The 21,369-nt window shown below is 38.4% G+C and overlaps 1 protein-coding gene across 2 annotated transcripts in view; it reads right to left on the minus strand.

Moving 5' to 3' along the window:
- Positions 1-21,369, minus strand: part of LOC126475174 (dynein axonemal assembly factor 11) — a 228,481-nt gene that overhangs the window by 62,127 nt on the left and 144,985 nt on the right. The window lies entirely within an intron of this gene.

Raw genomic sequence — 21,369 nt, forward strand, 5'->3', positions numbered from 1 at the left:
CAAATAAGCTAATGTACCATTCCACAGGTCCCAAGTGGAATGATCGTCATTTTTTAACGAACACTATATGAAAGAGTCATTTTACAAATACTAATGCACTGAATTTAAAATAAAAAAGTTTTTTATTTATTTATAAGGTAATAAACATGTAATACAACTACTATAATATGTTTTACAATGAACACATTACTGCACTGAAATGGTGCAGAAGTTAGATTGTACTTACACACACACACACACAAATTTTCAATGAACACATTACTGCACTGAAATTGTGCAGAAGTTATATTGTACTTATATACAGAACAGTTGATTTTACTGAGAAATTCATCAATGGAGTAGAAGGAGTTGGCTACCAATAAATCCTTTAGGCTTCCCTTAAACTGAGGAACTGTCCCGAGGCAATTACTTTGGAGAGTATTACATATAGTGCACATAAAGGGTCCTTTAATTAAAAGAATACAAGAAATATATAAAGATAACATATGTCAGTCCTTTAATTAAAATAATACAAGAAGTATATAAAGGTAGCATATTTTGAGTGAAAATGCTTTCACAGAAATTTAGAACAAGCAAGGGTCTGCTAGAAGGCTTACCCAGCTCATCAACATTATTTAAAATCTATATAGACAGTCGTCTTAATATGTGGTCTTGTAAATTCAATGGGACGGGGCTAGAAATTAAAGATGGGGTTTATTTGTATCACCTTCTATTTGCTGATGATCAAGTAGTTATAGCACAAGGAGGGGAGGATGCAAATTATGTACATAATCAGCTAACAATGGAATACAGAAACTGAGGATTGAATATTAACTATCAGAAAACAGAATGCCTCACTAATGATCCAGATGACTTACACATAGAGGGAAAGAAATTAAGAACGTCAATACTTTATGTTATTCACGATCCATTTTAGAGGCGGTGAGAAAATCAGAGGTAGAAATTAAGAAAAGAACTAGTAGTGAAAGGAAGGTCATTGGGATGTTCAACTCAATCTTAGGGAGCAGAAATGTAATAAACCAAACCAAAAGAATCATATATAGATAGATACTACAAAGCATATTTATGTATGGAGATGAGATATGGACTACTAATCTCCAACACATAAAAAAACTGCAAGCAGTAGAAATGAACTTCTGGGGAAGATAAGCAAGAATTTCTAGAAAAGAGAAAACAAGAAATGATGCAATAATAAAGAGAATGGAAGTAAGAAATAGAATACATGACGTGATGGATAGAAGGAAGTTACAATGTTATGGGCATGTAAGAAGAACGAAGGAAGCCGGAATATCAAAAATGATGCGGGAATGAGACCCAGAGGCAAAGAAGAGAAGAGGACACCCTATGACCACCTGTCTCTAAAATGTACAATTAATAATGAGCAGAATTGGTGTAGAGGAAGAAGATATACAAGATCAAAGCATATGGTGGGACATTGTGAGGAGATAAATTAAGATCTTATGTAACAGGTGTAATAATTTCCATGTTTATATATTACTAGCAAAGTTCTTTGGCTGACATTCTGTTAACAAATGAAAATAAACTGCTCAACAACATTTTCAACCACATCCATACCAACTCATTTGTGTGGACCATGGGATGAAGGAATAAACTTTACTGTGCAATAAAAACAAAACAACAACCAAAATAATGACAGTCAGTTGAAAGTACACGTCATTGCAAATCTGTGAAATCAAAATCTGCTGTTGGATGACATTCAATACTGTGTTGTACCACTCTATGCATTGTAACATGCTTGGGTCATCCTTGGCATTCTGTCCACAAGCTGGTCAACATATTGCTGCTCAAGCAAGTAGTGTATGAGAACTCCTGCAACAACACACTGGAAGTTTCAATTGTCTCACGCACGCTGAGTTGGGCTCAAGTCAGCAGATTGTCAGGGCATGTTTTGTCTTGATGTAACTGGACGTAATTGTTTTCTTTCCTGGTGTTTCCTCCAGTGTATTTCGCAATGTGATGGGTATGAGTTATGAATGAATATTCTTAAATATTACAAGATTTTAAAATCTCTCTCTTTCTTTTTTTACATAACTGCATGGGCAGAAATTGTCGAAAGATGCTATATTAGGTGATCAAGTCACTCTCTTTGAACAATGTGATGAAACAGTACAGGTGAGGAGTTATTAATAATGTCTACTAGAGAGCAGCAGTGAAACCAGAGAAACATGGCGGGCTCAAGAAATTAAACAGTGGAAAATCAAGGCTGAAATAATTACAGTATTATGTATAGGATAGATTGCTACTCACCCGGATGATTTCGGGGCAGTGATGGGTGGATCACAGTTGTGGGTGATTTGGGGATAGTGGGGATGGATCACACTTGTGGTGAGTAGTAAACCATCCTTTTCATAGTTTTGTCAAGCTCAAGGGATTTTTATCAAGGGAATATTGTTGCTTAGTTCTAGAAAAGTAAAATCTTAAAAATCTAAATGGACAGTAGAAAAGACTGAAAATGTGGTATGGTAACAGAGAGGTAACAGGCAATGTGAAAATATTTTTAAAAAGTTGAAAAGTTAGTAATAAAAGTTAAATGATGAAAAGATGAAGCAATCCAGCAGTGTTAGAAAAACAGAGTGGAGAACAGTTAACAAGGAAGGCAGGGGAAGGGACAATGTAGTGTGCAATAACATAATAATAAGAGGCAATGAAAAACTGATGAGTGACCCCAGGAAGTATGTGAGAGATTCAGAGACCAATTTAGCAAGATGATCAGAGAGGATGTGATTGACCCACCTCAGGTGCTAAATCCCAGTAATGTCCATAATTCATTCTTCCTGAGGTGTGTTACAGAACTGGAAATCCCGAAAACCATGTTGTTGTTGTTGTTGTGGTCCTCAGTCCTGAGACTGGTTTGATGCAGCTCTCCATGCTACTCTATCCTGTGCAAGCTTTTTCATCTCCCAGTACCTACTGCAACCTACATCCTTCTGAATCTGCTTAGTGTATTCATCTCTTGGTCTCCCTCTACGATTTTTACCCTCCACGCTGCCCTCCAATACTAAATTGGTGATCCCTTGATGCCTCAGAACATGTCCTACCAACCGATCCCTTCTTCTGGTCAAGTTGTGCCACAAACTTCTCTTCTCCCCAATCCTATTCAATACTTCCTCATTAGTTATGTGATCTACCCATCTAATCTTCAGCATTCTTCTGTAGCACCACATTTCGAAAGCTTCTATTCTCTTCTTGTCCAAACTGTTTATCGTCCATGTTTCACTTCCATACATGGCTACACTCCATACGAATACTTTCAGAAATGACTTCCTGACACTTAAATCTATACTGGATGTTAACAAATTTCTCTTCTTCAGAAACGCTTTCCTTGCCATTGCCAGCCTACATTTTATATCCTCTCTACTTCGACCATCATCAGTTATTTTGCTCCCCAAATAGCAAAACTCCTTTACTACTTTAAGTGCCTCATTTCCTAATCTAATTCCCTCAGCATCACCCGACTTAATTAGACTACATTCCATTATCCTTGTTTTGCTTTTGTTGATGTTCATCTTATATCCTCCTTTCAAGACACTGTCCATTCCATTCAACTGCTCTTCCAAGTCCTTTGCTGTCTCTGACAGAATTACAATGTCATCGGCGAACCTCAAAGTTTTTATTTCTTCTCCATGAATTTTAGTACCTACTCCGAATTTTTCTTTTGTTTCCTTTACTGCTTGCTCAATATACAGATTGAACAACATCGGGGAGAGGCTACAACCCTGTCTTACTCCCTTCCCAACCACTGCTTCCCTTTCATGTCCCTCGACTCTTATAACTGCCATCTGGTTTCTGTACAAATTGTAAATAGCCTTTCGCTCCCTGTATTTTACCCCTGCCACCTTTAGAATTTGAAAGAGAGTATTCCAGTCAACATTGTCAAAAGCTTTGTCTAAGTCTACAAATGCTAGAAACGTAGGTTTGCCTTTCCTTAATCTTTCTTCTAAGATAAGTCGTAAGGTCAGTATTGCCTCACGTGTTCCAGTGTTTCTACGGAATCCAAACTGATCTTCCCCGAGGTTGGCTTCTACTAGTTTTTCCATTCGTCTGTAAAGAATTCGTGTTAGTATTTTGCAGCTGTGACTTATTAAGCTGATAGTTCGGTAATTCTCACATCTGTCAACACCTGCTTTCTTTGGGATTGGAATTATTATATTCTTCTTGAAGTCTGAGGGTATTTCGCCTGTTTCATACATCTTGCTCACCAGATGGTAGAGTTTTGTCAGGACTGGCTCTCCCACGGCCGTCAGTAGTTCCAATGGAATATTGTCTGCTCCGGGGGCCTTGTTTCGACTCAGGTCTTTCAGTGCTCTGTCAAACTCTTCACGCAGTATCATATCTCCCATTTCATCTTCATCTACATCCTCTTCCATTTCCATAATATTGTCCTCAAGTACCTGGTTCCTAAATCTCTGTCTTACCATTATATAATCTATCTGATACCTTTTAGTATCTCCAGGGTTCTTCCATGTATACAACCTTCTTTCATGATTCTTAAACCAAGTGTTAGTTATGATTATGTTGTGCTCTGTGCAAAATTCTACCAGGCGGCTTCCTCTTTCATTTCTGTCCCCCAATCCATATTCACCTACTATGTTTCCTTCTCTCCCTTTTCCTACACTCGAATTCCAGTCACCCATGACTATTAAATTTTCGTCTCCCTTCACAATCTGAATAATTTCTTTTATTTCATCATACATTTCTTCAATTTCTTCGTCATCTGCAGAGCTAGTTGGCATATAAACTTGTACTACTGTAGTAGGCGTGGGCTTCGTATCTATCTTGGCCACAATAATGCGTTCACTATGCTGTTTGTAGTAGCTTACCCGCATTCCTATTTTCCTATTCATTATTAAACCTACTCCTGCATTACCCCTATTTGATTGTGTGTTTATAACCCTGTAGTCACCTGACCAGAAGTCTTGTTCCTCCTGCCACCGAACTTCACTAATTCCCACTATATCTAACTTCAACCTATCCATTTCCCTTTTTAAATTTTCTAACCTACCTGCCCGATTAAGGGATCTGACATTCCACGCTCCGATCCGTAGAACGCCAGTTTTCTTTCTCCTGATAACGACATCCTCTTGAGTAGTCCCCGCCCGGAGATCCGAATGGGGGACTATTTTACCTCCGGAATATTTTACCCAAGAGGACGCCATCATCATGTAATCATACAGTAAAGCTGCATGCCCTCGGGAAAAATTACGGCTGTAGTTTCCCCTTGCTTTCAGCCGTTCGCAGTACCAGCACAGCAAGGCCGTTTTGGTTATTGTTACAAGGCCAGATCAGTCAATCATCCAGACTGTTGCCCTTGCAACTACTGAAAAGGCTGCTGCCCCTCTTCAGGAACCACACGTTTGTCTGGCCTCTCAACAGATACCCCTCCGTTGTGGTTGCACCTACGGTACGGCTATCTGTATCGCTGAGGCACGCAAGCCTCCCCACCAACGGCAAGGTCCATGGTTCATGGGGAAGGCCGAAAACCATTTCCAACTTAAAAGCAAATACCTCCAGTGGCTGGGATGACATCTCAGCTAAATTTCTGAGAGAATGCAGTAATGAATTAATAATAGATATTGATACTTATGAAAGAAACTGTTTTACACACCATGGAATGCATCACAACAAACATGGTAGGGAAAGATTAGCTGCGAGTATTAATGATGTACTTGAACAGATATCTCATGATAATGAATACAGACCTGTTATTGCAATGGAAGCTCCTTCACAGGGAAACTAATAGGTGGACCAATTCCTATGGAATTAGGTACGAAAGAACTAACAAAGCGAGGGACCGTAAATTTGCAGTAAAAACTCACATAGGTGTAAACTTTGCCAACAATTTAATAGATACTGTAAATTCTTTAGTCGGTAAAAATAGCTTCATAATGCACTTAAACCTAGGTGGTGTGTCGGGAGAAATGATGAACAAACTATATGACTTAGAAATACTCTTAGGGAAAATTAACTCTGTAAAAGTCATATGTTTGAATAAATATTGGCTTAAATGGGACAATGTCAAGCTACTAAATTCACTCTCAGGATACAAGTTAGCATCGAGTTTTTGCAGAAAAAAGGGGTATGGGGGGTCATGTATATTAGTTGAACAGACAAAACTTCGAAGCCAAAAAAACTTTTGATTGTTTAAATGAGGAACAGGTATTTGACAGCTGTTGCATTGAGCTGTCTGAATACGGTTTACTAATCATAAGCATATAGCATATCCTGGAATATTGGGCTACTAGGGCATTTCTAGAGAAATTTGAAACTCTGCTAAGTAGGTTGCAGGTAGGGAAACCATATAAAAAGATTGTAATTTGTTCTGATTTTAATATAGATATAAGAGACGAAAACAGATTTGTTACCACCCTGAAGGATTTGTTGGCTACAAACGGCTTAACACTAAATTTTACTGAGTGCACTGGGGCAGCCACTTCTGCCACAAGCATTGATAATATAGTGAGCAGCAAAAATTATGGGAATACAGAAAAACATGTATTAGACTTAGGAATATCTGATCACTCAGCACTTTTTATGTCATTGCCATACATAGACAAAACATATAGGCCCACAGTGAAATTGGTCAGAAATTTCAGCCAGACAAATGTAAACACATTTATCTTGAAATTAAAGGAAACCCACTGGACCTTCAGCAACCAGTGTTCAGTAAACAATAATTACAACACTTTCATATCGGAATACAAGAACATTTTCAATGAATGCTTTCCCCTCGTATCAACACGTGATAAATACAATAAAAGTAAGACATGGATTATGGAAAGTATCAGGATCTCTAGTATTAGAAAGAGGAAAATGCATAAGGAAGCGAAAACCAACCATGATGCTGAATTTATTAGGTACAAAATCAAATACAAAAAAATATTTGATTGGGTAGTTAAACAAGCAAAACAATTGGCAAACAGTAAATATATAGCTAATGCCTCAAATGAATCAAAAGCAGTATGGCAGGTTGTCAAGAAAGAAACAGGTACTGAAGAAACAAAACATTTTAATTACCAACTAGAAATTGGTGGGAATACTGTTACTAAGACTTGGCACATCTGTGAAGAATTTAATAAGTACTTCATAACCACAAACAAACATCATAACTTCTTACTTCCACAAATAAGACCTGATGCAGTACTGCAGGAATCAAGAGAGTTTAAATTTACTGCAGTATCATGTCACGAGGTAGCTAACATCACACAATCCCTAAAAATTCTTAAATCTGTGGGCTGGGATGAAATTCCAACAAATATCAAAAGGCAGTAAGTGACAGCATTGCACCTCAACTCTGTAAAATAATAAACCAATCGTTTGATGAGGGCTGCTTTCCAGACAGACTGAAATATGCTGAAGTCTGTCCAATTTACAAAAAGGGAAAACAAGATGATTTATTAAATTTCCACCCAGTGTCTATACTCCCAGTTTTCTCTAAAATAGTTGAACGAATAATATGTAATCAATTAGAAAAGTACAATAAGGAAGGTAATATTATTCTCAATAACCAATACAGGTTTAGGAAGGGACGAGACACTTTACAAGATGTAAATGAACTAATCTCTAAAGTAAGTAAATGCCTTGACAACAAACGAAGTGTATCTGGTATTTTTTGTGACCTCTCAAAGGCATTTGACACAGTAAACCCTAAGCTACTGCTCCAAAAATTGTGTACCTATGGCTTCCATAGAAAATCTATAAGAGGGTTTTCATCTTATCTCAAAAACAGATACCAAAGGGTGGTGATACATCAAAAGGGAGAGAAAACTTGCTCTAGCTGGAAAGAAATTCAAGCAGGCATGCCCCAGGGCTCGATATTAGGACCACTTCTGTTCTTATATTACATAAATGACATGCCTAGCAAAGTAAATACAGATACAATACTTTACGCAGATGACTCAACTGCTGTAGTCTGCTGCAAAAACACTGATGAATTAGTAAGGACCACGAAACAAACTCTACAAGAACTTGAACAATGGATAAAAGATAATGCTATGAAATTAAATCTTGAAAAAACACAAATCATACACTTCAGTACCAATCAAACTACTGAATGTATATCACAAATAGAATATTCAGGTAAAGAACTGACCACAGTTGATTCTGTAAAATTTCTAGGGATAACTTTAAATAAAAACTTGCAATGGACTGACCATGTGGACAGTTTGCTGAAGAGATTAAATAGTTTAGTTTATGCAATGAGGGTACTACACAAAGTAATGGATTTAACGCTGAAGAAAACTGTATACCACGCGTATTTCATAACACTTATAAGATATGGAATAATATTTTGGGGTGCTGAAAAGACAAACCTCCTTCGAATCATCAAACTAAAAATAATAATAATAATAATAATAATAATCAGACCAATGACAGGAACCAATAGTAGACATTCATGCAAACCACTACTCGAAAGCCTGGACTTCATGACAATCCCTTCCATCTTCATATATGAAATACTTCTCTTTTGAACAGAAAAACTCGCATCTGTCTGAAGGAAATACATTCACACATGCCTACGAAACTAGACATAAATTAAAATACATGCTACCTTGTCACTGACTCACAGTATATGAAAATACTCCATACTACATGGCTCTGAAGATCAGAAATAAGATAATGTCAATATTTGGGGAATCCACATTGGAGACCATTTACACATACCTAAAAAGCAAATGTTATTATAGTCTAGAAGGATTTCTAAATGAATAAAAAGCAATGTTATAATTTAGAAGAATTTATAAGTAGGAATATCGAGTAAAGATACAAGTACAAATGGTATACTTTCAAAGCCATATAGATACAAAGTATACGCATTCACTGTATATTCATGTTTATATATAGAATTATGGTTCGAATGGCGATTTGTATCCCATTCAGTACATCCATACTTCATACAGGTGTGTGAAGGCTTTGGTAATGATTCGATGAATTACGAAAAGATTTAAAATATAATGTTGTATTTTTATTATAATAAGCAATGTATGTATTACATATTTCCTGTAGTATATAAAATACTGTAAAGACTTAGGTTAAAGACTGACGAGTCACAAATGTTCTCAATCGAATGATTGTATAAAAACATGTTATGTGACAATAAAGTATCTTATCTTATCTAAAGCCACAACAACATTTAATAAACAGCTCTTTCAGTCAGGGATCATTTCCTGACTTGTTAAAACTCACTGAAATAAGACTGGTGCATAAGAAAGAATAATTACTGATATACAAAATTATAGGCCTATTTTATTGATATAAATGTGTAGTAAGTTGTTGCAAAGGCTACTCTTTGATCAACTTGTATCATTTTTCTGTAAGTGCAATCATTTAAAAAGCTCTCAGCATGGTTTCAGGAAGGCCACGTCTACAATAACAATTGTAGCTACATTTTTCATGTGCTATTGGATAAAATTACCAATGGAAACAAAGTTATTGGCACCTTTTTAGACCTATCCAAAGTCTTTGACTGTAAATCATTCCACTCTGCTATATAAATTAGGAACTTATGAAGTCAAAGGAGTGACATTAGATTTGTTAAGATCTTGCTTCACTGACAGGAGACAATGTGTAAAACTGTATCATACAAGTGGAGGACATACACAAACAGTAAAGTCATCTTATAAAATTCTTGACTGTTGAGTCCATCAGGGAAGCATTATCAGGCCTTTTTTGTTTATTGTATACATCAGTGACATAATAATTCCACAAAATTCAAACATTTAAATTATACCAACAATACCTCCTTCCTATGCTGGAGCTCTACAAAACAGTTAGCTGTGCAAAATAATACAAAGAACATTAGCCTTATCACAGAATATCTCACAAAAAATAAATTGGCACTAAATAATGACAAGACAATTCTGATGGAGTTTCTGCTAAATTAGAAATCAAGACAAGTGGATACTGAGGCACAGTTGTCAATTGAAATAATTGATTACAAATTCCTGTGTATTACAGTAGATGAACATCTTACATGGAAGGAGCACATCACCTATATGTATAAAAAAATCTCTTGTAACACCTACCTACTAAAACACTTTTCTAACATAATAGCACCACTTTTAAGACAAAGCTGTTTTGGAATCATACACTGCCACCTACAATGTGGTATCAAGATTTGGGGTGGGGCACCAATGGTATACATGGTTAGGGCTTTTGGAGCCCAGAAAAGAGCAATTAGGATAATAGGTAATATTCTGACATGTTCTACATCCTGGAGGACCTCCTCACTATGGATCAATTGGAATGAAAGTAAATCTAATCTAATCTAACCTTAGTAAACATCAGTCCTGTAGCGAATACTTCATTAGATACAACATACTAACAGTGTACTCATTGTATGTTCTCAGGACTGTACTGTTTGTAATGAAACATATGGAGCATAGTATAATCAATAGTGAAATCCACAATTATAATACAAGAATTTGCCACAGCAAATTATAGAAAAACATAAGGAATTCAATAAAGAAACACACGTCCTTTTCATCTATTATGTAAAGGTTTTTGATAAAGTAAATAGACAGCTATTGTGGGACATTTTAATAAGAAGAGGTATACCAATACACATTGTACACAGAGTTCAAAAGATCTAAGCTAATATAAGAATCCAAATAATTGGGGATAATGAAGAAACAACAAAGGTTAGTAATTTAGGAGTTCGACAAGGTTGCAGCCTCTCTCCACTGCTGGTTAATATACAGACCTGGAAATTGAAATAAGAACACCGTGAATTCATTGTCCCAGGAAGGGGAAACTTTATTGACACATTCCTGGGGTCAGATACATCACATGATCACACTGACAGAACCACAGGCACATAGACACAGGCAACAGAGCATGCACAATGTCGGCACTAGTACAGTGTATATCCACCTTTCGCAGCAATGCAGGCTGCTATTCTCCCATGGAGACGATCGTAGAGATGCTGGATGTAGTCCTGTGGAACGGCTTGCCATGCCATTTCCACCTGGCGCCTCAGTTGGACCAGCGTTCGTGCTGGACGTGCAGACCGCGTGAGACGACGCTTCATCCAGTCCCAAACATGCTCAATGGGGGACAGATCCGGAGATCTTGCTGGCCAGGGTAGTTGACTTACACCTTCTAGAGCATGTTGGGTGGCACGGGATACATGCGGACGTGCATTGTCCTGTTGGAACAGCAAGTTCCCTTGCCGGTCTAGGAATGGTAGAACTATGGGTTCGATGACGGTTTGGATGTACCGTGCACAATTCAGTGTCCCCTCGACGATCACCAGTGGTGTACGGCCAGTGTAGGAGATCGCTCCCCACACCATGATGCCGGGTGTTGGCCCTGTGTGCCTCGGTCGTATGCAGTCCTGATTGTGGTGCTCACCTGCACGGCGCCAAACACGCATACGACCATCATTGGCACCAAGGCAGAAGCGACTCTCATCGCTGAAGACGACACGTCTCCATTCGTCCCTCCATTCACGCCTGTCGCGACACCACTGGAGGCGGGCTGCACGATGTTGGGGCGTGAGCGGAAGACGGCCTAACGGTGTGCGGGACCGTAGCCCAGCTTCATGGAGACGGTTGCGAATGGTCCTCGCCGATACCCCAGGAGCAACAGTGTCCCTAATTTGCTGGGAAGTGGCGGTGCGGTCCCCTACGGCACTGCGTAGGATCCTACGGTCTTGGCGTGCATCCGTGCGTCGCTGCGGTCCGGTCCCAGGTCGACGGGCACGTGCACCTTCCGCCGACCACTGGCAACAACATCGATGTACTGTGGAGACCTCACGCCCCACGTGTTGAGCAATTCGGCGGTACGTCCACCCGGCCTCCCGCATGCCCACTACATGCCCTCGCTCAAAGTCCGTCAACTGCACATACGGTTCACGTCCACGCTGTCGCGGCATGCTTCCAGTGTTAAAGACTGCAATGGAGCTCCATATGCCACGGCAAACTGGCTGACACTGACGGCGGCGGTGCACAAATGCTGCGCAGCTAGCGCCATTCGACGGCCAACACCGCGGTTCCTGGTGTGTCCGCTGTGCCGTGCGTGTGATCATTGCTTGTACAGCCCTCTCGCAGTGTCCGGAGCAAGTATGGTGGGTCTGACACACCGGTGTCAATGTGTTCTGTTTTCCATTTCCAGGAGTGTATACATAGACAACATTATATGGCAATGGAGAATGAAACTGAAAAACTATACATATAACTTCAACAAAAAAGATTACATTATGACTTTGCTATTCGCAGATGACCAAGTGTTAATTTTGAATAATGAAGATGGACTGCAGAGAGCTGCCTACGAACTGTACCAAACTTGCCAGATATATAATATGTCAATATCAATACAAACAACAAAAGCCATGGCTTTCTGTGGAAAAATCCAGTAAGAACAAAAAAAGTTATAGACAACAAGATTATAGAGCAAGTAGATGGATTCAAATTTCTAGGAACCATGTTGTTGTTCTGGGGAGACCTAGATCAAAAGGACAAAATTGAGAAATTTAACTATTTAAATGGCACTATCAGAAGAGCCCTCCAACATAAAGTAAGAACAGAAACATATATAAAATTTTATAGAGTTATGTCAGAACCAACATTACTACGAGTATATGGAAGTGAATCTTGAGTAATGAAAAAGAAAGATAAAATAAGATTACAAGCCAATGAAATGAAATTCCTCAGGTACATTGCAGGATACACCAAGCTAGACTATAAAAGAAATACAGATTTCAGGAAAGAATTAAATATTTTCGATATAAACAATAAGGTTGACGGATATCGGCAAAAATGGATATCCCATCTGTTATGAATGGATAAATCAAGATTACCACTCCATTTTTGGCGATATACTCTCCAATGTAAAACATACATTGGAAGACTTGCAAATGATGGAAGGACCAGGTGTAGTTGCAGCAGGCTAAGGGCAGGCCTAATGCATGATGGAAGAAGAAGAAGAAGAATAAGAAGAAAAAGACAGGATTACCCCATAAAATTTAGTAATAAAAGAGCAACAGATCATAGTCATTTTCTGCTGAAAGACATTTTATAAATAAAACTGTTAAATGGAAACATACTTCAGAAAAATCAAAGCAGCTGTTAATTGCTACATATTTTTATTCCCTCAAAGATTTTTAATGTTGTTGTGTATAATTTATCTTTATTTCTAAACGCTTATTAATGTTCATATGTTTATAAACAGACTGTGTCGAAGACTTTAAAAGTTATTATGGACAAATAAACCATTTATTATTATCATTATTATGTACAAAACCTACAGAAGAGCTTATAGAGAATCCCTAAAGATTCTAAAAGCAGAGTATTCCATTGATCAGGTAATTGAATCAAGTAATGCCAGTACAACAGCCTGGAGCATAATAAATAATAAATGTGAGATGAGAGACAGCGTCCAGGCTGCAATAATATAGTACTAAGGGAAAGGCGATCATTGTTGAGTCACCTAAAGACAGAGTGTACGGGTTTGACAGAACAAATTAGTAAGGCATACATGGGAAAAATGTGTGATTCAGTGCTGGCTATAAACACAACTGAGTTCCCAAAGAACATTACAGATTGTGATGACCGAAAAATTATTTCACAGCTTAAAATAAAAACATCTAGTGCCTGGGATGACATTCATCTCAATTAATGAATGAATGCAGGAATAAATCAATGAAGACATTAACACAGTGAATAAACAATTCATTTGGTCAGAGACTTTTGCTGGTAAGGAAAGTCTGTGTTTACAAGTTCATAGTTACAGCTATTTAATTTTGGTGCATTTACAACTATTGCAATATTACCAAATCTACACCTAAGAGACGGTATGTCACAACAACTCCATCCGACAATGCTAAGTTATAGTTTCACAAAAATATCAGTTTGTTTGTTCAGTTATTAATTACATTGTTCATAAAACTAATAGCCAAGTACAGTTGAATACAGTCCAACTGACAAGTTATTGCAAATTATGTCAGTAGTATACTGGCTGTGAGCTAACCTAATCTTCATTTCTGCGGAAGTAAACTATTTCATTTTTACAATGTAATTTTCCCTTAATGACACTTAAGATCACATAAACTGCTCTTGCTAATCGTGCCAGTCTAATCTTCTATAAATAACTTTAATTCTCTTTTGCAAATAAATTTAGCTTTCATGCAAAATTTTCATTTTCTCTCATCAGTTAATTTAAAATGTAATTCATATACATTTTATCTAAGTCAGTGAAAGGGTCCAGGAAATACTGCAAAACAGATCAATTCGCTCTAGCTGTCTCCAACAGCTCCAATGCCTTGGAGACCAGCAACAAAAACATTCAGACATCCCAATAAATTCAGAAGAGTCTGACTGTACATAGCATAATGTGCAAACTACATGTAAGAAGAAGATATTTCAGAAGCCTCCGAAGGTCTTAGGAGGGGAATGTCAGAACTGGTACAGAGTTCTTTGGGAAGTGATTATCACATAACCTATGACTTACACTCTTTAGAGAAGAAGCTTTGCAAAGAAGATAATGTAATAATAGTAGGTGTTGCAGCCAACAGACAGACTGTAACCTTAATTATACAACTGAAGATGACATGAGGCACACTGCTGTGAATTCTCATCACACTAGTGTAAAGATCATACCACTCTTTGAGTTGTATAATAAGTGCTGTATACAGCATCTAGTGGAATATGTTAAGGCAGAAGTGTGAAAATGGCTGAAGGGAGAGGCATGCTGACTTACTAGTGAGACATGCATCATCCTTCACTCAGTTGTATAATGCATGGCATAGATCGCATTGGAATGCTTCTGGTAAAATGCTACTTGTATAACTGATTGCCAGATGCATCTAGCCTGACTAATCAGTATACATCCTATCCCAATGTTTCTCGATGTCGTCCCTAGCCTTTTAAAGTGTAAATTCATCTGCAACACAGAGCTACAGAATAAATATTGTTACAATTGAAACTGCAACTAGCAAAGCAAAATGCCACTGGACAGAGCCATGGTTATTAAAGAAAATGCACATAGTGTTTTCCATAAAAACATCAGAGACACAGTTACAAAAATTATGAACTTCTTGTATCCATACAGGAATATGAAAGGACATATGGAATGTCAACAGGCTTGTTGAATGTATCAGGACGTCTGATGGAAATCAGTGAAACTGAATAAATTCTTCTTGATGGATACGAGCTAAAACCATGCCAATGTAGAAATAGTAAGAAGTAAAGAGGAATGGTTATATATTCAAGAAATGGGGTTAAGTCCAAGGCACTTCAAGTTTATGAATATTATGTTGTGGCACAGAAGAAGATCAGAACATACATAACCTTGAAGGACTGACACTTTACAGCCTGTGAGAAATAGATGGTATGTTAAAGATTTATGAGCTGTTTGATACTCTTATCTTATGAAGCTTAAAATTCCCTACGAGATATAAAGGATATAGTGCTGCATGCACTGGCAACTTGTTTTCAGGCCCAACTACCTGCAGTGATTTAGACGTAAAACCAAAGACAATGTTTTATTTGACCACAGTAGTCAAATGTAAATGTTAAATCTTATTGCCCATTTAGACATAGATCATGGAAGAAAATTAGGGGATGGTTGGGGGATGAATTTACAAATCAGACAGTGTAGATGGAAAGTTTATCTCTTTCTTAAACATATTTCTACAGCACTTTGCCTTGTTTTCAATAGAACAAACATGAGTAAAATCAAACAGAAGAAAGGATAAGGCATAACTCCTGATATTAAAATACAGTCTGTTAGTAAGAGAGAGAGCTACCTAATTCTGAGAACAAGCAGTACTGTAAAGTACTCCTGTCTGTTATTAAAACTGAGGTACACATTCAGTATACACAGAAAGACTTTGCCCCTTAGGGAAATAGCGTACAGGGCTGCAAGGAATTCCAACGTGCACTCGGTTTGTCTGCCGGTGGGGCCTCATCCAAGATGTGGAGGCGGTCTTGCCTGCGGCTATCAGCGTATGGGGTGCAGTCGTCTGCAAGTAGTTGCTCACATCGGCACCAATGATGCCTGTCACTTGGGTTCTGAGGCGATCCTCAGTTCGTACAGGTGGCTGGAGAATTTGGTGAAGACCGCTGGCCTCGCACGCGGGGTGCAAGCAGAGCTCTCTATTTGCAGCATCGTTCCCAGAGAGGATCGGGGTCCTTTGGTGTGGAGCCGACTGGAGGGTGTCAAGTAGAGGCTTCGTTGACTCTGTGATGGTCTTGGCTGCAGATTTCTAGACTTGTGCTATTGGGCGGGGAATTGTAGGACGCCCCTAGATAGGTCAGGGGTGCACTACACAAAGGAAGTGGCTACTCGGGTAGCAGAGTACTTGTGGCGTGCACATGGATTTTTTTTAGGCTAGGCAGTAGTGCGAGGTATCCTGATGAACACTCACCAGTCAATGTGCAGGCAGGGAAATCAGGATACGCTCAGTGTAAAGACACTTCAGCTATCAAGATATTAGCAGTAAATTTTCAGTGTGTTTGGAATAAGGTTCCTGAATTTACTGCCCTCCAGGAAGCGTGTGTAGCGCAAATTATTCTCAGGACTGAGACCTGACTGAACCCTGAGATAGGAAGTTCTGAAATATTTAGTGAGGGTTGGAACGTGTATCAGAAAGACAGATAAGACTCCGTAGGAGGTGGTGTCTTCATTGCAGTTGACAAAAATATTGTGTCTACTGAGGTCGAAGTAGAGTGTGATTGTGAAGTTATCTGGACATGTTTAACAGGGCTAGGGGAAATAAAGTTAATTGTTGGGTGTTATTACCGGCCACCAGGTTCCACCACGACAGTTCTAGAATCATTCAAAGGGAGTCTACATTCTGTATCGCAGAAGTACCTGGATCATGCTATATTAGTCGGAGGCGACTTCAACCTACCTAGTATAGACTGGGATGTCTATGGATTCATTACAGGTAGTACAGACAAGCCATCGTGTGAATTACTTTTGAACACATTATCCGAAAACTGTCTTGAGCAGCTAAATCAACAGCCAACACGTAATGGAAATATTTTAGATCTGGTAGCCAGATCGGACCTCATCGATGGTGTCAGTGTTGAGACAGGGATTAGTGATCATGATGTTGTCACTGCGACTATGGTTACGAAAGTTAAAAAGTTGGTCAAGAAGACTAGGAGAGTATTCTTACTAGAAAGAGCAGATAAGCAGTTGTTAGCATCCCACTTAGTAAATGAATCGACTTCATTTACTTCCGGTACGATGGACATGGAAGAATTATGGGCAAATTTTAAACACATTGTAAATCATGAATTGGACAAGTATGTGCCAAAAAAGTGGGTTACGGATGGAAAAGACCCACCGTGGTTTAACAGCGCAGTTCGGAGAATGCTCAGGAAGAAAAGGCAGTTGCACTCGCGGTACAAGAAAGATCGGGAGAATAAGGACAGGCAAAAGTTAGTAGAGATTCGTGCTGCTGCAAAAAGAGCAATGCGCGAAGCATTCAACTATTACAACCGCTGAAAACCCAAGGAAATTCTGGTCTTACGTAACATTGGTAAGCGGGTCGAAGGTTTCCATCCAGTCATTCACTGATCAGTCTGGCCTGGCAACGGAAGACAGCAAAACGAAAGCTGAAATTTTAAATTTAGCATTTGAGAAATCTATCGTGCTGGAGGATCGTACAAACATACTGCTGGTTGAGTCTCGTACAGATTCCCATATGGAGGACATAGTGATAGACATCCCTGGGGTTGTGAAGCAGCTGAATGGGTTGAAAATAAATAAATCGCCAGGTCCTGATGGGATTCCAATTCGGTTTTACAGAGAGTACTCTACTGCATTGGCTCCTTACTTAGCTTGCATTTATCGTGAATCTCTTGCCCAACGTAAAGTCCCGAGAGATTGGAAAAAAAAGCGCAGGTGACGCCTGTATATAAGAAGGGTAGAAGGACGGATCCTCAAAATTACAGACCAATATCCTAAACATCGGTTTGTTGCAGGATTCTCGAACATATTCTGAGTTCGAATATAATGAATTTCCTTGAGACAGAGAAGTTGCTGTCCATGCATCAGCACAGCTTTAGAAAGCATTGCTCCTGCAAAATGCAACTCGCCCTTTTTTCACATGATATCTTGCGAACCCTGGATGAAGGGTATCAGACGGATGCCATATTCCTTGACTTCTGGAAAGCATTTGACTCGGTGCTCCACTGCAGACTCCTAACTAAGGCATGATCATCTGGGATTGGTTCCCAAGTATGTGAGTGGCTCGAAGACTTCTTAAGTAATAGAACCCAGTACGTTGTCCTCGATGGTGAGTGTTCATTGGAGGTGAGGGTATTATCTGGAGTGCCCCAGGGAAGTGTGGTAGGTCCGCTGTTGTTTTCTATCTACATAAATGATCTTTTGGATAGGGTGGATAGCAATGTGTAGCTGTTTGCTGATGATGCTGTGGTGTACGGAAAGGTGTCGTCGTTAAGTGACTGTAGGAGGATACAAGATGACCTGGACAGGATTTGTGATTGGTGTAAAGAATGGCAGCTAACTCTAAATATAGTTAAATGTAAATTAATGCAGATGAATAGGAAAAAGAATCTTGTAATGTTTGAATACTCCATTAGTAGTGTAGCGCTTGAAACAGTCACGTCGATTAAATATTTGGGCGTAACATTGTAGAGCAATATGAAGTGGGACAAGCAAGTAACGGCAGTTGTGGGGAAGGTGGATAGTCATCTTCGGTTCATTGGTAGAATTTTGGGAAGATGTGGTTCACCTGTAAAGGAGACCACTTATAAAACACTAATACGACCTCTTCTTGAGTACTGCTCGAGCGTTTGGGATCCCTATCAGGTCGGATTGAGGGAGGGCATAGAAGCAATACAGAGGCGGGATGCTAGATTTGTTATGGTAGGTTTGATTATCACGCGAGTGTTACAGAAATGCTTCAGGTACTCGGGTGGGAGTCTCTAGAGGAAAGAAGGCATTCTTTTCATGAATCGCTACTGAGGAAAATTAGAGAACGAACATTTGAGGCTGACTGCAGTACAATTTTACTCTCGCCAACTTACATTTCGTGGAAAGACCACAAAGATAAGATAAGAGAGTTTAGGGCTCGTACAGAGGCATATAGGCAGTCATTTCTCACTCGTTCTGTTTGGTAGTGGAACAGGGAGAGAAGATGCTAGTTGTAGTATGAGGTACCCTCTGCCACACACCGTATGGTGGTTTGCGGAGTATGTATGTAGATGTAGGTGTAGATGTAGACTTAAAAGAGCAAGACAAAAATATTTGGAACATTATTAGGCAATGAATGTACAATAATTGTGAACTACCAGAAAATAGCTCTGGCAGGAACGTTGACAGTCCCAAATCATTGGCTACCAAACTCAATGATTACTTCTTCGGTGTTGCACCTGCTAATACACAATCTAATACAGATACAATAGATTTACTTGTACAGATATTGCACACAGCACCAACAGACATTCATTTTAAAAATACAACACTTAAGGCAGTTACAATAAACCGTGATAATTCTGTAATTATTATGGTGTTCTATCAGAATGTTAAATATTGTACTCACTTGATAAGGTTGCCTCTTAAGCTATCTTTATTATCACATTCTTGACAGAATTAAATATCCTGTAGTAACACCCATCTACAATTTTTCATATCTACAATCAATAATGATTTCTTTGATTAATCACTGAAAATTCTGAGGTGTTAGAAGCTACGGTCTTCACATGAAAACTAGTACCTAAAGAGTATCTCAAATCACAGTTTTGTGTTATAAATATTATTCTGTACCTCTTCTTGGTCTATGAATGTTTCTGTTTCAAATTATACTCCTTTTTCCCACACTTCCCATCATTTGATATGGTACAATTTGTGATTTCTTTGTAGTTTCTTAATTTCTTCTGTTTCATTATTATAATTACTGACTAATAAACTATACACACATCCCAATCAAGAAGGTCAAAGTTTTATTTCATTCTCATACTTTCATATATTTTTATGCTCTCCAAGATGAACTGTTTTCATCACAGCAGAGTGGTTAGCCTCCCCATTCTTATTTACCGTTCATTTGTGAGACATATCTCATTTTCCTCCAACTACCTTCTCTGTGAGTAACCTCCCATCTGTCATCCAGGTACACCTCTTGGCGGAATATGTGGGTCTCTTGAGAGAGTACTTTCAATTCCTTTTCCTTTCTCCACTTCCCCCTGAGACAGACTGGAGGAAATTTCAACAGAAGTACAAGTTTTGGTGTATTACCAAGTTCTTGTCAGATGATCTGAATGCACTACACAGTAACTTATCAGATGAACTGGAAAGATACTCACATTGTAAACATATCTGCACTCTGCTGAGAGTGCAAATATGTTTACATAGTGAACACCTCATGATGAAACTGATCAATGGCTAATTTTCACCCTGTATTTGGCTTGACAATACATACAAGTAATTGGATTACTTGATACACAGAACAATCAGATCACATGATACACAGAAATAATTGTAGTACTCGATATACAGAAGCAACTATTTCCCTCAATACAAACACATTCTTCTCAAAGCTCAAAAATTTTGGTTTTTGAGAAAACATAGTGAAGTATTATTTTAATTATTATTTCAAATTTGTTTATTTCAAATATAAAATATACATTCACATGATGGATTAACAAGTAATACTAAAGAAAATAGCATACACGAGCACAAGCATGTGACCACAGCAGGAGTGTGCATTTGGATATCTGTGTGGTTGTGTGTGTGAACGTGCCTACTATTGCTACAAAAAGAGCTAGTGCTTCAAACCTTGTTTGAATGCTGTGTTCTGTTATGTGTTACTGTGTTCCATGCATCGGTCCTCTATGGGTAAGTGGTTGGCTTCCCTGTATTTTAGGTAGTGCTCCACTTAGGAATTTCCATTACTGTTATAAATAATATTAATTTAATTACTTTTCAAAAAACATTATTATTTTTCATATATCTGATTCATTTAAAAATTGTAATTATGTTTGAAGCCATTGAGATTGAAAATGTTAATTATCAGCTCTTAAAAGAACTTCAGAATTTCTTTCTTATAGGTATGATATTTGTTCTTCTTGGTGAGTTAGTTGGATGTTGCTTTTGCATGAGGTCAGTGGGAGGTTGCCGAACTGTGCGTGTCATGTCGTATTGTGAAGGACTTCTTTGAATATCAAAACTGTATTCTGTGTGTGTCAAAGAATGAGAATTAAGTGTTTGTGAAAAAAATAATGTGGCTACAAAAACTCATTCTAAGTACACACTACAGATCAAGACCTGAGTAGCCTCCTGGAAGCAGAAATCATACTTCTAGCTGAGCCAGCAAAGACATCAAAATACATTGAAATAGAGACAACAAGTACTAAAAAAAATTACTAAATTAATTCTTTT

The sequence above is a fragment of the Schistocerca serialis genome, chromosome 4 (genome assembly GCF_023864345.2).
Source record: "Schistocerca serialis cubense isolate TAMUIC-IGC-003099 chromosome 4, iqSchSeri2.2, whole genome shotgun sequence".
Taxonomy (NCBI): domain Eukaryota; kingdom Metazoa; phylum Arthropoda; class Insecta; order Orthoptera; family Acrididae; genus Schistocerca; species Schistocerca serialis.